The sequence below is a fragment of the Polypterus senegalus genome, chromosome 8 (assembly GCF_016835505.1).
Source record: "Polypterus senegalus isolate Bchr_013 chromosome 8, ASM1683550v1, whole genome shotgun sequence".
In the NCBI taxonomy this organism is placed as follows: domain Eukaryota; kingdom Metazoa; phylum Chordata; class Cladistia; order Polypteriformes; family Polypteridae; genus Polypterus; species Polypterus senegalus.
Genome location: NC_053161.1, coordinates 65,103,645 through 65,117,628, shown reverse-complemented (window position 1 = coordinate 65,117,628; position 13,984 = coordinate 65,103,645). Strand labels below are relative to the sequence as shown.

General features: G+C 39.5%; 1 long non-coding RNA gene across 1 annotated transcript; it reads right to left on the bottom strand.

The window, feature by feature from the left end:
* Positions 1 to 2,047: 2,047 nt before the first annotated feature.
* Positions 2,048 to 11,811, bottom strand: LOC120533606. The gene is made up of 3 exons (XR_005634568.1): positions 11,583 to 11,811; positions 5,303 to 5,350; positions 2,048 to 2,360 (listed from the first exon to the last, which is right to left on the bottom strand). It is a non-coding gene; the product is annotated as an uncharacterized LOC120533606 (long non-coding RNA).
* Positions 11,812 to 13,984: the final 2,173 nt, after the last annotated feature.

Below are 13,984 nucleotides of genomic sequence, written 5' to 3'. Positions count from 1 at the left end.
GTGAGAGCGACTGGTTGATAGTCATTGACAGGTTATCCTTGTTTTTTTGGGAAAAGGTACTTTGTGAAAGGAGTCTGAACGTCACTCAATTACCAGTATACAATGTAGTCTGTAGTGAAGCGCACACACAAGGCCTTTGCTCAAGTGGCTGGGAGGCAGCAACTGAAGCGACAGACTCCCAAGTTTTTGAAGTGTCTCGGGTGATGAGGTGGTCTGCAGCCTACCTGCACCTGCTTCCCTTTCATGGGAGTGGTTGATTCTCCAAGGAGTAACTCTGACAACAGTCCTGGGCGGCAAAGGGCAAGATTGTGGAATGAGAACCAAACATTTAAGAAATACTGGACTAAAGAGCAAAATCCTCTGAATTAAATTTGTGATACATATTACTGTAACATTAAATGAAGGTGTAGTTTTTCACTTTTTTTAGGGCGAGATCTTTTTTTTCCCCTGAAATCCGTTAGACATTAAGCTTACAAAATGAGTAGTGAATGCTAAGAAATGTCTTATAATGACCGAATGTTGAGTCTTAAAAGCAGAAAAAATGCATGCTTGTGTATTTGAGCCATTTTGACCTCCTCTATCGTCAAACCATGTTGAATTAAAGGAAACCGAGGCTGTAAAAGAATGATGATGTCACCAGACTACTCCCCCACATGAAACAACACATTCAGAGGATGGGCCAGTGCTTACGATAGGTGGATATATTTCTGTATCTTATTGGCAATTGCTGTAGATCTTATTAGATGTGTCTATTTCTTTATCATTACCTAGATAAAGAAATGCAGATCTATGACAAACTTTGATGGAAGGCAAGGATGCATGCCATTCCGTAAGCCCACCCAGAATGGATGACTCCTTGGGATGATATAATGGAAGGACAGAGGGAGACTTCTCATGGGGTCTTATGCTCCTCCAATGTCCTGGGTGGCAGCTGCTCAGTCCAATGTGCACACCCGCATGGCTGTGAGGGATTTGTAGTTCCAATGAGTAGCCTAGCTGGGTACTGCCAGGAGAGGACTTTGATGTTTAAAAAGGTACCACCTGACTCTGGGAGTGCCTCCTTGGTGCAGTATTGTGGCACTCAAAAGAACATCTGCCTTGGACTAGCATACATCGCCTCAATGAAGTGGTCGGATGGGGATTAGAACAACTGCATCTTGGGGAGAAGGAGGCAAGGCAGGGAAGAAAGGAACAGTTTATTGTAGAAGAAATGAGCCTGGTTAAGAGCTGGGGCCTTGTTTCTACAGTCATGTTTGGGTGTTTTGGGCATCACATGATAGTTCTAGGGCTGTAAACATCTTGTGCAAATTATGTAGATATCCATTATATTTAAGTAGCCCCTCAGTAAGAAGCATAGTATGCAGTAAAATATATTACCTTTCACTTATTTTATCGAATGCTGTAATGTAACTGCTTAATATTGAATTTCCTAATATTCTGAGTAACAAAGCATGTACGTTTCAACTGCTCATCTCGCTAATGTGTAGCAAGGCTATTATCAAAAGTTTAGATGGATAGGATGCAGTACTGTGAACCTTTTTGGACTGCTGAAAAGACAGAAATGCAAAACAATGTTTTAGGCTATTCAGAATCCTCAGACTGAACTTCAAAAACTGCAAAATGGTAAGTCTAAAACCAACTGTTTGAATTAAGTAAGACCTCAGAAAAATAGCTTATGAACACGTGTTCAACTTGCCACCCATTATTGGATTCTTTTAACATACTATTCTCTGTTCAACTGAAATCGGTTAGTAAAGCAAACACATGACAATTCCCCATAGAATAAATCTCTCCTGAGTTGTCCTCCATCACTTTTTGTCAATGTGTCCAACTAATCCTATGAACCAATACAATTACTTCTTTCTTCAAGCAGACGTCCTCTTTGTTGAACCACATGGTGCTAAGACTAAGAACAGTGACTGATATACAGTATGAGTAGATGTTTGGATTATAGCTGGCCACTCACACCCATCAGTCGCCGTCCACCTAACAATTCCAAAATATCATCAAGGTGAGACATGAAAATCTTAGGGTGGTATCAGGAATTTTATAGTAAATTCATTTGTAATAGAGTAAAACAAAGGTCTGCAAATACAATGTGAGAAGAGGAAGTTGCTTTTACTTCAGAGAAAAGCAGGCTGGCTAGCAGTTCCATGCCTGATACTCCACAGGGGGGGTTTGGGAAGAAGCCATGATCAGGTGCCCACCCTATGATGCTCACTGCTGCTCCACCAAGCACTTTTGTGCAGTAAGTGATCCTCCGACATTTCGTGTGGTGATTTATGCTGTGCTCCAGTTTTCAGTCTCCTTCCACCTCCTGGCTCCAGACTGAGAGTTGTACTCGTAGACCTTACCTGTGACTAAAAAGAAAATCTGGAATGAATCCAAAACAAGGTGGCGAGACTTCATTGTGGGCTGTAAAACCTCAAGTCTCAGTTTGAAAATGGATAAAGTAAGAAATGGTGGCAGCTTGAGTAAAGGTTGGGGTGTTTTGATGCAATGGGAAAATCTACAAGTTTTGAATGTTACTCCTACCTTGGTCTTGTATGGTGCAGTATGTATATTCTCATGTCTGTGTCACATTACTTTTCTGACTGTGTTCTTGCTTATTCTCTTGTGTTTTTTTGTGTATCCAATGTCTCCTCTTTAGCCGTTACACTCCTCTTTTTTGAGTGGGGTGAATGATTAACACCTTGGAAGTACAGAGAGTTCTTTTGAGGACTTTGCTCCAATTTTTTTAGTTAGCAACAAAGGGCAACCCCAGAATTGTAATTCTGAGCATGTGTAAGTATCCATGACCTTTACCTTTACTTGTTCATCAGTTAAACCCAGTGGCAGGGTCAGTGGGAGAAACAATGCATTACATTACATTTCCGAGGTACCCTGTGCCTTTACAGAATAGAGGAAGCTAAATGATGTTTTGTCAGGAATTCCAGAACATTCCAAATTTCATTTGAGATTTTAAAAAAACATTTCTACCTCAGCAAGACTCGATGCCATCACTGACTTGTTCCTGCACATTGGGTTGGTTCACAACTATGAAAAGAATCCCATTACCTTTTGTGTTATCATCTGTCTACCCCTTACACTTGTCAGGTTCGTTATTGGATTGGTCTACTCCCGCATCCTAATGACAACACATACATAAATACACACATTGTGTCCTATGAATAACACACACAGCTGATTACCACACAAGTGCTATAAGAATAACACAACTTGTCACTCTCTCAGAACTTCAAGAGACTTACTTATTATCGGCACAAACAACATACAATGTTTTTCTCTCTGTTATAAAAAAAAAATCTTGGGAGAGAGATGAGACATGATCTTCTCAGAAGACAATGTGACGCCCAGCGATACAATATTTAAAACAAGTTCATGGACATCTAACCTAGCAGTTGTTGGAATGCTTTTGGCAGACACACTTCTTGTGCTCCTAGCTCTTAAAACAACGACAAGCAGAACATGCAGCTCGCTAGCAACAACAAGCCAGCCAATGATCTGACTGCTTCTCTTTAGCGTGCATTAAGCCCTGCAACCACCACCCACATCACCCCACCCCCCAAATTCACAATGTGAGCAGCAGAGACGCGAAGTGGCAAAAGGACAGCTGCTGTACAGGCTTTTACATGATTGACGCACTGTGCGACAAGCAGAACACAGCTCAGCAGCAGCAACAAGCCAGCAGATGATCCGACTACTTCTCCATAGCGTGCGTTTACCCCCCTCCCCCTTCATAACACGAGCAGCGTTATACATCCTGCGAGAAAGAGATTTAACCACGCCTGGGGCCAGGTCAGGTATTGTTTTCAGAAAAGTTTTAAAATAAAAGTGAAAATAATGCATATGTAACAATTCCCATGAAAATAACAATCTCTTTAAATTGTATATCTGATAAACCAAACACACGGGTGGGAGAGCAGGGGGCAGAGCCCCCTAGTATGTGTGTATGTGTGTGTGTGTGTGTATATGTATGTATGTGTGTGTGTGTGTGTGTATATGTATATGTATATGTATATATGTATATATATATATATATATATATATATATATATATATATATATATATATATATATATATATATATATATATATATATATATATATATATATATATATATGTATATGTATATGTATATATATATATATATATATATATATATAGATATATATATATATATATAATCTCAGACCTAAATACTAGGAATATATTTAAACATACAAAGGCTCAACATCTTTGAAAATATGCCATTTATCAACCAAAGATGTCTTACTTTACATACTGTTTACTACTGTTGGGTAGAGCTCTGACCCTCAACCTTAATAAAACTCACAGCACAGAGAGTATGGCAACCCTCTGGCTGTTCCAGGTGCTCAAAAAAAAACTGCTTTATTACTTCAACCACTCTGCATATAAAGACAAAGTATAGAAAGATGAAAACAAGTTAAAATTTATTAAAGAACAATGATAAGTAATAGAAAATAAGATTGATAGTAAAGTCTGGATATATAGTCTTAAAAAACGTACTGAAAGGAATTGTCAGGATGAATGTCCCAGGGCAGCGTTGATTTAGCAATCAATGTTCATGAAATGCAGTTAACTGACGATCGGATGAAAACTGATCACGTGTTTCTCTTCTGATGTTTCTTTCAGACGAGGCATATTTATTATAAAATTTCATGCCAGGGGTTTCACAACACATGATTGTTGCATGCACCTGATTGGCTGGCTGTCAATATAATGGATAGATTTTGCTCAAACTCTTTAATTTACCTTTCCCCAAATAATAAAAGTTTTTTGATGTTGCCTAGTACCTACTTGCATATCTTCCTTTCCCAGGCTCTAAACTAATTTAGCAATATGTTGTGAACAACTGTTATAAAAGTGAGGTATAAGGGAAGAGGGTATGCTTTTGATGTTACAATGCCTATACAAGTGTTCTGCATTTGAATTCATCTTTTTGGGATTGAGCAAAATATGAAAATATAAAAAAAGAAATTTGCAGATTTTATACACCACAACACCTTTCATCGACATCTAAGAGAAATGAGATGTGATAACAACTAGATTTATGTACATCAAGGAATGGGGGATAAGTTGCTGAAGAAATTTATTTGCATGGTTAACTGAAACTACCATGGTGTCATTAGGTGTTATGCCACAGCAGGGACCCCCATACTGGACCAGTGTAAAGTTGTAAAAGTTGTAAGTCAAACCTGTCAGGATATTTTTAAATATCAGAGAAAAGCACAATACTTGGTCTTATAGATATGGCATTGACTCATTCTCCAAATTTACCTGGATCTGCTGCTTCTCCATCAAATATGGTAGCTATTGATACAGCTTCTGAAAAGTAAAAACAATTGAAGTTTTAGAGGATTGACTAACATTCACTAAAATGTATTGGTTCATTATAATGATGAGAAAAAGTAAAATGATTAAACAGTACAACTCCAAGATTAGGTGCTACAAACACAGAGCTGAGTAGCAAACTGAACTCTGTAGAAGATGGTAAGGTGGTGCATGTTGGCTAATTAATCAAGTTAGGATTTTCCTGTAGTCTGTTAAGCTTGACAACACTACTGCTATTAACAAAATACTGTAATAATAATGAAAACATGAAACTCAAATTTTATTATTTGAAGTATGATTGAGATTTTCTGAAAATACACTGAAATCTATTCATCTGTACATCTTGGCAAGCTCTTATTCCATGATGAAGCTGTGGGGAGTCCAAGTCTACCCCTGGAGCATTTTAAGTCATAACCAACCACCAGTCCCTCTCTCTCTGTTATACACTCACCAGCCACTTTATTAGGTACACCTGTTCAAATGCTTCTTGACGCAAATATCTAGTCATCCAATTACATGGCAGCAACTCCGTGCATTTAGGCATGTAGACATCATCAAGAAAACCTGTTGAAAGTTCAAACTGAGCATCGGAATGGGGAAGAATGGTGATTTAAGTGACTTCGAACGTGGTATGACTGTTGGTGCCAGACGGACTGGTTTGAGTATTCTACTGGGATTTGAACACATAACCATCTCAAGGGTTTTCAGAGAATGGTCAGAAAAATGGAAAATATCTATTGAGCGGTAGTTCTCTTTGGCAAAAATATCTTGTTGATGGCAGAGGCCAGAGGAGAATGGCCAGACTGGTTAGAACTGACATGCAAGAGTAAGTCAAATAACCTCTTGTTACAACCAAGGCATGCCAAAGAACATCTCTGAATGTACCGCATGTCAAACTTTGAAGCAGAAGGACAACAGCAGCAGGAGACCACACCGGGTGCTGCTCCTGTCAGCTTAGAACTGACATTTACAATTGACATGGGCTCACCAAAATTGGACAACAGAAGATTGAAAAAATGCTGCCTGGTCTGATGAGTCTTGATTTCTGCTCTAACATTTGGATGGTAGGGTCAGAATTTGGTGTCAACTACATGAAAGCATGAATCCAGTCAGCCTTGTATAAATGGTTCACGCTGGCGGTGGTGCAATGGTGTGGGAGATGCTGTATTTTCGTGGCACGCTTTGGGCCCCTTAGTAGCAAATGAGCATCGTTTAAATTCCACAGCCTACCTGCATATTGTAACGGACCATGTTCATTCCTTTATGACTGCAGTGTACCCATCTTCTGATTGGTACTTCCAGCAGGATAACATGCCATATCACAAAACTCAAATTATCTTGTCTGGTTTCTTGACCATGACAATAAGTTTACTGTACTCAAATGGCCTCTACAGTCATTGGATCTCAGTCCAGTAAAGCACTTTTTGGATGTGGTGGAATGGGAAATTTGGGAAATTCACATCATGGATGTGCAGACAACAAGATGCTATAATTTCAATATGGACCAAAATCCCTGAGAAATGTTTCCAGCAGCTTGTTGTATCTATGTCACAAATAATTATGACATTTCTGAAGGGGGTCAAACCCAGCATTAAAAGGTGTACCTAATAAAGTGGGCAGTGAGTGTGCTTAGCTAATTAAAAAAGTCTCCAATCCACCTAACGCAAAATGGCTTTGGGAAGTGGGACAAAACTTAAGGATCTGGAGAAAATGCCACACGGATTTGGAATGAACACGCAGGACTAAAACCCAGATTGCTGGAGTAGTAAAGCAGCAGCACTACTCGCTGTACCACGCTGCACTTGTACTCATAATATGATCTTCATTGTCCTGTACACTGGTTCTTGCTCATTCCTGTATTGACTTTAACTTTTTTTACAGACTGTTCTTTCTCCAGTTGCCAGTGTTTGGTTTGGGTTAGATCTTGTATCATTTCCAAAACACATGAACCCAGTAGTGTTTGGGGATTTATTTAGGGACCTTAATGCACTGTAAAACTTGACAAAATGCATGTACCCCAACCCTGGCAGTTTTAAGAAGTGGACAAGGTGCATGTGTCAGCCCACTCTTACAGCCTGGGGTGTTTTGAGGGTACACGCATGAGGGGGCCCTGTGGTGGACTTGCTGGGCTGATGTCTGCCCAAGGAAGGTGGGATAGGCTATCGCCATACTAACCAGGATAAAGAGAGTTTAGGAATGGTGGGAAATAACTAAACTGTGTTATTTTAAGGATTTTTGTACCCTCTATCTATTTATACAGTTAGATCAATAAATATTTGGACAGAGACTTTTTTTCTAATTTTGGTTCTGTACATTATCACAATTAATTTTAAATGAAACGACTCAGATGCAGTTGAAGTGCAGACTTTCAGCTTTAATTCAGTGGGGTGAACAAAACGATAGCATAAAAATGTGAGACAACTGAAGCACTTTTTGTAACACAATCCCTTCATTTCAGCGGCTCAAAAGTAATTGGACAATTGACTCAAAGGCTATTTCATGGGTATGTGTGGGCAAGTCCGTCGTTATGTCATTATCAATTAAGCAGATAAAAGGCCTGGAGTTGATTTGAGGTGTGGTGCTTGCATGTGGAAGATTTTGCTGTGAACAGACAACATGTGGTCAAAGGAGCTCTCCATACAGGTGAAAGAAGCCATCCTTAAGCTGCAAAAACAGAAAAAACCCATCCGAGAAACTGCTACAATATTACAAGTGGCAAAATCTACAGTTTGGTACATCCTGAGAAAGAAAGCAAGCACTGGTGAACTCAGCAACGCAAAAAGACCTTGGGCCTCATGCATAAACGCTGCGTACGCATAGAAATGTTGTTTCCACGTTCAAATCGCGATGTATAAACCCTACACTTGACGTAAAGCAATGCGCTTTTTCACGGTACCTCATACCCTGTCGTACACTAGTTCTCCACTTGGTTTTGCAGACTGACGGCACCCAGCGTCAAAGCAGTGCTACTCTTCCTGTGTGGTTACTCTTTATTTTCCTGACACAGCTTTATAAATACACTGAAATTAACCACATATTGTTTATTAGTGTAATGCATCTGATTGTAATAAACTTGTAACAATATAATAGTCCAGGGAACAACCATAGTATTCCAAATACCATAACTGCTTTAGCGTTGTCACTCTCACTTCTATTTCTTCTTCTTCTTTCAGCTCCTCCCGTTAGGAGTTGCCACAGCGGATCATCTTTTTCCATATTACTCTCACTGCACGACTCGGAGTATTTATATCACTGTATCTGAGTGTGAATCACAGCAGCAGCTGATCAGAAAGAGAATTATCGGTATACAGCTTTAAGGACACGCTACCTCAGCCACTGCAAAATGTTTTAAAGCCTTTCCTGTACGGACCTCGCGGTTCAGAAACAGTTTAATCCCAAAAACTTTAAATGCACTCAATCAAGTGCTCCTTGTAGAACTGTTTGTACTTATAAGTACAATCACCCCACTGTAAACTTGCACTACAGTTATAATATCTCACAACCTGGGCCACTTTATAAAGCGTATTTACATATGATGACGATATCATTTTTAAGGTGAAATGCAGCAAAATATGTTTGAGTATATTATACAGATACAACTTCAACTTCATTTAAATAATCTATTGTTAATAATTAAACATGTGAGGACAAGGTGCCGCAGCTCTAGCAAGTTCATGTATTTTTCCTGCCTCACGCTGTATATTTGCTGAGGCTGGTGTGACACTGGAAGGATAGACAGAATAATTGAACACGTACTGTGAAGATATTTCAATGTTCCATAAAAGTTTTGAAGAATCGTCGTTGTAAACTTACAGATGGCTTAACGTGTATTACAGAGCTGACTGTGTGCCGATTGGGTATTTGGAGAAAGAAAAGCAACGACAGGAATTGGAGGTTAGTACGTTTGAAAGAGACAGTACTGCTGCAATAAATTATTTCATCGAAGGTCGCACATGGCACAGCAAAATCTTGTGTGAGACATGAACAATCACTGCGCCATCGTGTTCTTAATAACATGCTTTCATTCCAATAATCATGAAAATGATATCACGTATACATCTCAGTATTTTAATTATTCAGAGAACTGCAATATCACGAATGTAATGGATTCTGTGTCCAGTTGGAGGAAGAGAGCCGGTTTAAGAAGCACACATAGAGCACATAGAAGATCAAATACAAAACAAAGCATTTAATGTGCTACTTTAGTTACAATGGGATTTGAGAAACTAGTAAACGATTTTAAGATGAAGTTTATGATGTTCTACTTTAATGACAAAATAAACTACGTGATTAAAGTGGAAATTTCGAGATTAAAGTTGACATTTCATGCTTTTTCCCCACTGTGTGCCTATTTTTTTTGTCTGTACCCTAATAAGCTCAGATAGTGGGCTACAACTCACATTTTCATGGCGACTTTGATATGTGACTTCTTTTTTATTTTGGCACTTTGCGACTTTGTGAACTTGTGCTTTCGAGTTTCTATGTCACTCGATCAACTTCCTTTTGTTGATTATACCACGGTTTAAATCAACAAATAGTACGTTTTTCCTTTGCCTCCACTTGGTATTCGCTGAAATTCTCATATTTTCCCCCGTGCTTTTCCCATTGTCTTTTCACAGAAGGCTGAGCTTAAGGGCGATTTATATTGATTTGCATATTCAAAGAGGCGTAATTCTGGGAGGAGTTGGGGGCGGGACAGAAGGCGCATGTACGAGCGTTACTTTTCACGCTGATCGGGATTTATGGAGCGGAAGAACACAGAAGTTGGAGTACACACAGATTCCTGCATCTGGATTTTTCTGTGCGTAAGCACATTTCGGCTTTTGTGCTTACGTCATGTTATAGTGTGAATTCTACGCACGGCGTTATGCATGAGGCCCCTGGACGTCCACAAAAGAAAACAGTGGTGGATGATCGCAGAATCCTTTCCATGGTGAAGAGAAACCCCTTCACAACAGCCAACCAAGTGAACAACACTCTCCAGGGGATAGGTGTATCGATATCCAAGTCTACCATAAAGAGAAGACTGCATGAAAGTAAATACAGAGGGTGCACTGCAAGGTACAAGCCACTCGTAAGCCTCAAGAATAGAAAGGCTAGATTGGACTTTGCTACAGAACATCTAAAAAAGCCAGCACAGTTCTGGAAAAACATTCTTTGGACAGATGAAACCAAGATCAACCTCTACCAGAAAGATGGCAAGAAAAAAGTATGGAGAAGGCGTGGAAAAGCTCATTATCCAAAGCACAACCACATCATCTGTAAAACACGGTGGAGGCAGTGTGATGGCTTGGGTGTGCATGGCTGCCAGTGGAGCTGGGACACTAGTGTTTATTGATGATGTGACAAAGGACAGAAGCAGCCGAATGAATTCTGAGTTGTTCAGAGACATACTGTCTGCTCAAATTCAGCTAAATGCAGTCAAACTGATTGGGTGGCGTTTCATGATACAGATGGACAATGACCCAAAATATACAGCCAAAGCAACCCAGGAGTTTATTAAAGCAAAGAAGTAGAAAATTCTTGAATGGCCAAGTCAGTCACCTGATCTTAACCCAATTGAGCATGCATTTCACTTGTTGAAGACTAAACTTGGGACAGAAAGGTCCACAAACACACAGCAACTGAAAGCCGCTGCAGTAAAGGCCTGGCAGAGCATTAAAAAGGAGGAAACCCAGCATCTGGTGATGTCCATGAGCTCAAGACTTCAGGCTGTCATTGCCAGCAAAGGGTATTAGAAATGAACATTTTATTTCCAGTTATTTAATTTGTCCAATTACTTTTGAGCCCCTGAAATAAAGACATTGTGTTAAAAAATGCTTTAGTTGCCTCACATTTTTATGCAATTTTTTTGTTCAACCCACAGAATTAAAGATGAAAGTCAGCACTTCAACTGCATCTGAGTTGTCTTATTTAATTCATTATAGTAATGTAAAGAACCAAAATTAGAAAAAAGTTGTCTCTGTCCAAATATTTATTGACCTAACTGTATATATAGTGTGAAAAGTAAATAGCCATTTTTTTAAAATAAAGGTATATAATGAATTTATAATAAGTAACACATTTTTATAATAAATTATATAATACATTTATAATAAATAATACCTAATTTTGTAATTAGTAGCACAAGAAAAATCAAGGTGAACACCAGGGCAGTGAACGATTCTCCCTACCGGTACACCCACCCGACCTTAGGTGTCCATTTTGTAAGTAATGACATACCCACCTATGACTTCTCCAAGCTGAGTTTGCGCACTCCTGTTTTCTGTGTCATTCAGAGAGACAGCTGAAAGTTAAAAAGATTCTCATTTGTGGCTAAACTACATTTATAGACTCGTCTCCACTATAATTACAATATAATATCAGTTATTTGGGCCCTTAATAGCACTTGCCTAAATCATGATCCAAAACTTTCCTTGATTTATTTCTAACAATTTTAACTGCTGCTGTTCAAAGTAGAGTAGAAAGTAAGTAATAAATCGGAACACAGTTTGTCACAGGGTGTGTAATAATTAAAGAGGGACACCTAATATACCTGTCTGTCAGGTTCTGAGGCCTGAATGTGTCATTATAAGCTGGTTTGTGAACCCTGGTCTGCGCCTACTGTGCCTGCCAGCTATGTTTAGGCCGTTAAAACAGCCCAGCTCCATCATTTAGATTAAATACTCTGTCTCCACCCATCTAAAAACTGCACAGCATGGGAATTTCAGTTTCAGTTTATTGTAATAAAGTAGTAGAGTCACAGCAACAAATCAAAGGATAAATGTACATACCTGACTGCTTCAACCTGTAAATAAAAACCAGAAGGTTAGAAATTATAATGGCACACTGGTCTTTATCGCTTTTGACATTCAGCATACAGAACACCAGCATCAGTGAATCAGTTATTCAGAAAGTCACACTTCAGTAAGCTAAAGGTGACCCACATACACCTATTAGATGTCAAGATCTTCAACATCACAGAAATATATGCAGTACTTTCCTCATGGTTAAAACAGTGTCCAGCTGAGCACTGACATGATTTCAAATTACAAAAGTTGTACTGAAAGTTATAACAACATTGTGAAGAAATGGCTGACAGTATGTAACACATGCTATTGTGTGTATGTATCTGTCATGAAAGGTGACATCAACAATCACCCCATGACATGTTCGCAGCCCAGGTGGTCAAAAAGGACACTCATTTTGACAAAGTGCTTGCATGACACAGGAACGCCCCAAAGCTGGCATAACACCTGACTTGAACGTGCATGTGGTGGCGCTAGCAGTGTCAGACCATAGGCATTCGGCCCCATGACATTGCCTGTGAAATGCCCCTTCTAAAAGCAACAAATTTAAAAGGATGAGTGCACCGCAGAGAGTCAATGGATGACAATCCAAGAAGTGAAGCTGTGCAGGCCACAAAGGTCTCTTCTTAGTTCTACTGAAAAGGGAGATCTTCAAGCTTCTAGAACAGAACAGCACTGACCCAGCTGGGGATATTTAGAAAAAAGAGCACAGGGGCACTGGCATGTAGTCATTTTCTGTTTAAATATTTATTTAATTAATGTTCTTATAATTGCTGGTAGTTTGTGTTTGCATTTTGAATAAAGCAGCAAATATGGAAGAGAATGAGAAATTGGAGAAGAAAACCTTTCAGAACTGAAGTTGAGGACATCAATCGTTAATAGACAAGATGTTAATAATATTCAACATCCTCCCACGATTCCCCTCCACTTGGCCATCACCCACCTTATGAATTCCATTTGAGCCCAAGGTCAGTAACCACAGGCACCCCAGACTGGACACTCACTGAGCACCAAACCAAAAAGGATGTAAAAGAGGCGCCCGGGTGTGAGCTGGCGATGTGAAACAAGACCATGAGACCATTAGACAAGTGGAGCATTTGAAAGAGAAACAACCCAAGGTGCCATTTGTCACAGTGACAGGATTAACAGGCTTTACATTACTAAATGAAACATTACACTTACACCTAGCAACGGGTAGGGCCGAGCAGATATCAATGGCAACACCTTTTAAGGACTGATTTGGAGAAGTTCATGGATGGCGACTTGAGATTCTGAGGAGATCAGTGCAGACTGAACATTAAAATCCCCCAGCACTACAACCAAAAAGTCATGTGAATAGCAGAGAGGGCACAGGAGGACACTAAATAAGTCAGATTAGCTGCAAAGTGAGGAGTTCAGACGAGACAACTGGCAGAGCAGGAACTGCACAAACAATAGAAGGAACATTAGAGTCAGGCCAAGTGTGATTTTGTCGTATAAAAGTACAGAGGAAGCCCCACCTGAATCACAACAATGAACTCATGGCTGTAGGTGAAACATATAAAGCCTGCTCTGTTAACCATAATAAAGTCATTAATCACAGCAGCTGTCATATTATTACAAGGCTGAACATTAAGGTATGCAAAAACTGGAAAACCCCCTCACATGACATTTCAGTCAACCAGATGACTACAGGCAGGTGTTAATTCCTTCCACAAGTGCATCTCAATGTGAGCTTTTCAATGGACTCACATCCCATTCAGCATTGGAGGCTGCTGAGATGAGTGCCTTCTTTCTGTAGTCCTGTGCTTGGTGGATTTTCATGTTTCAATACACTCATCAGGCAGGTATAGAGAAAAAC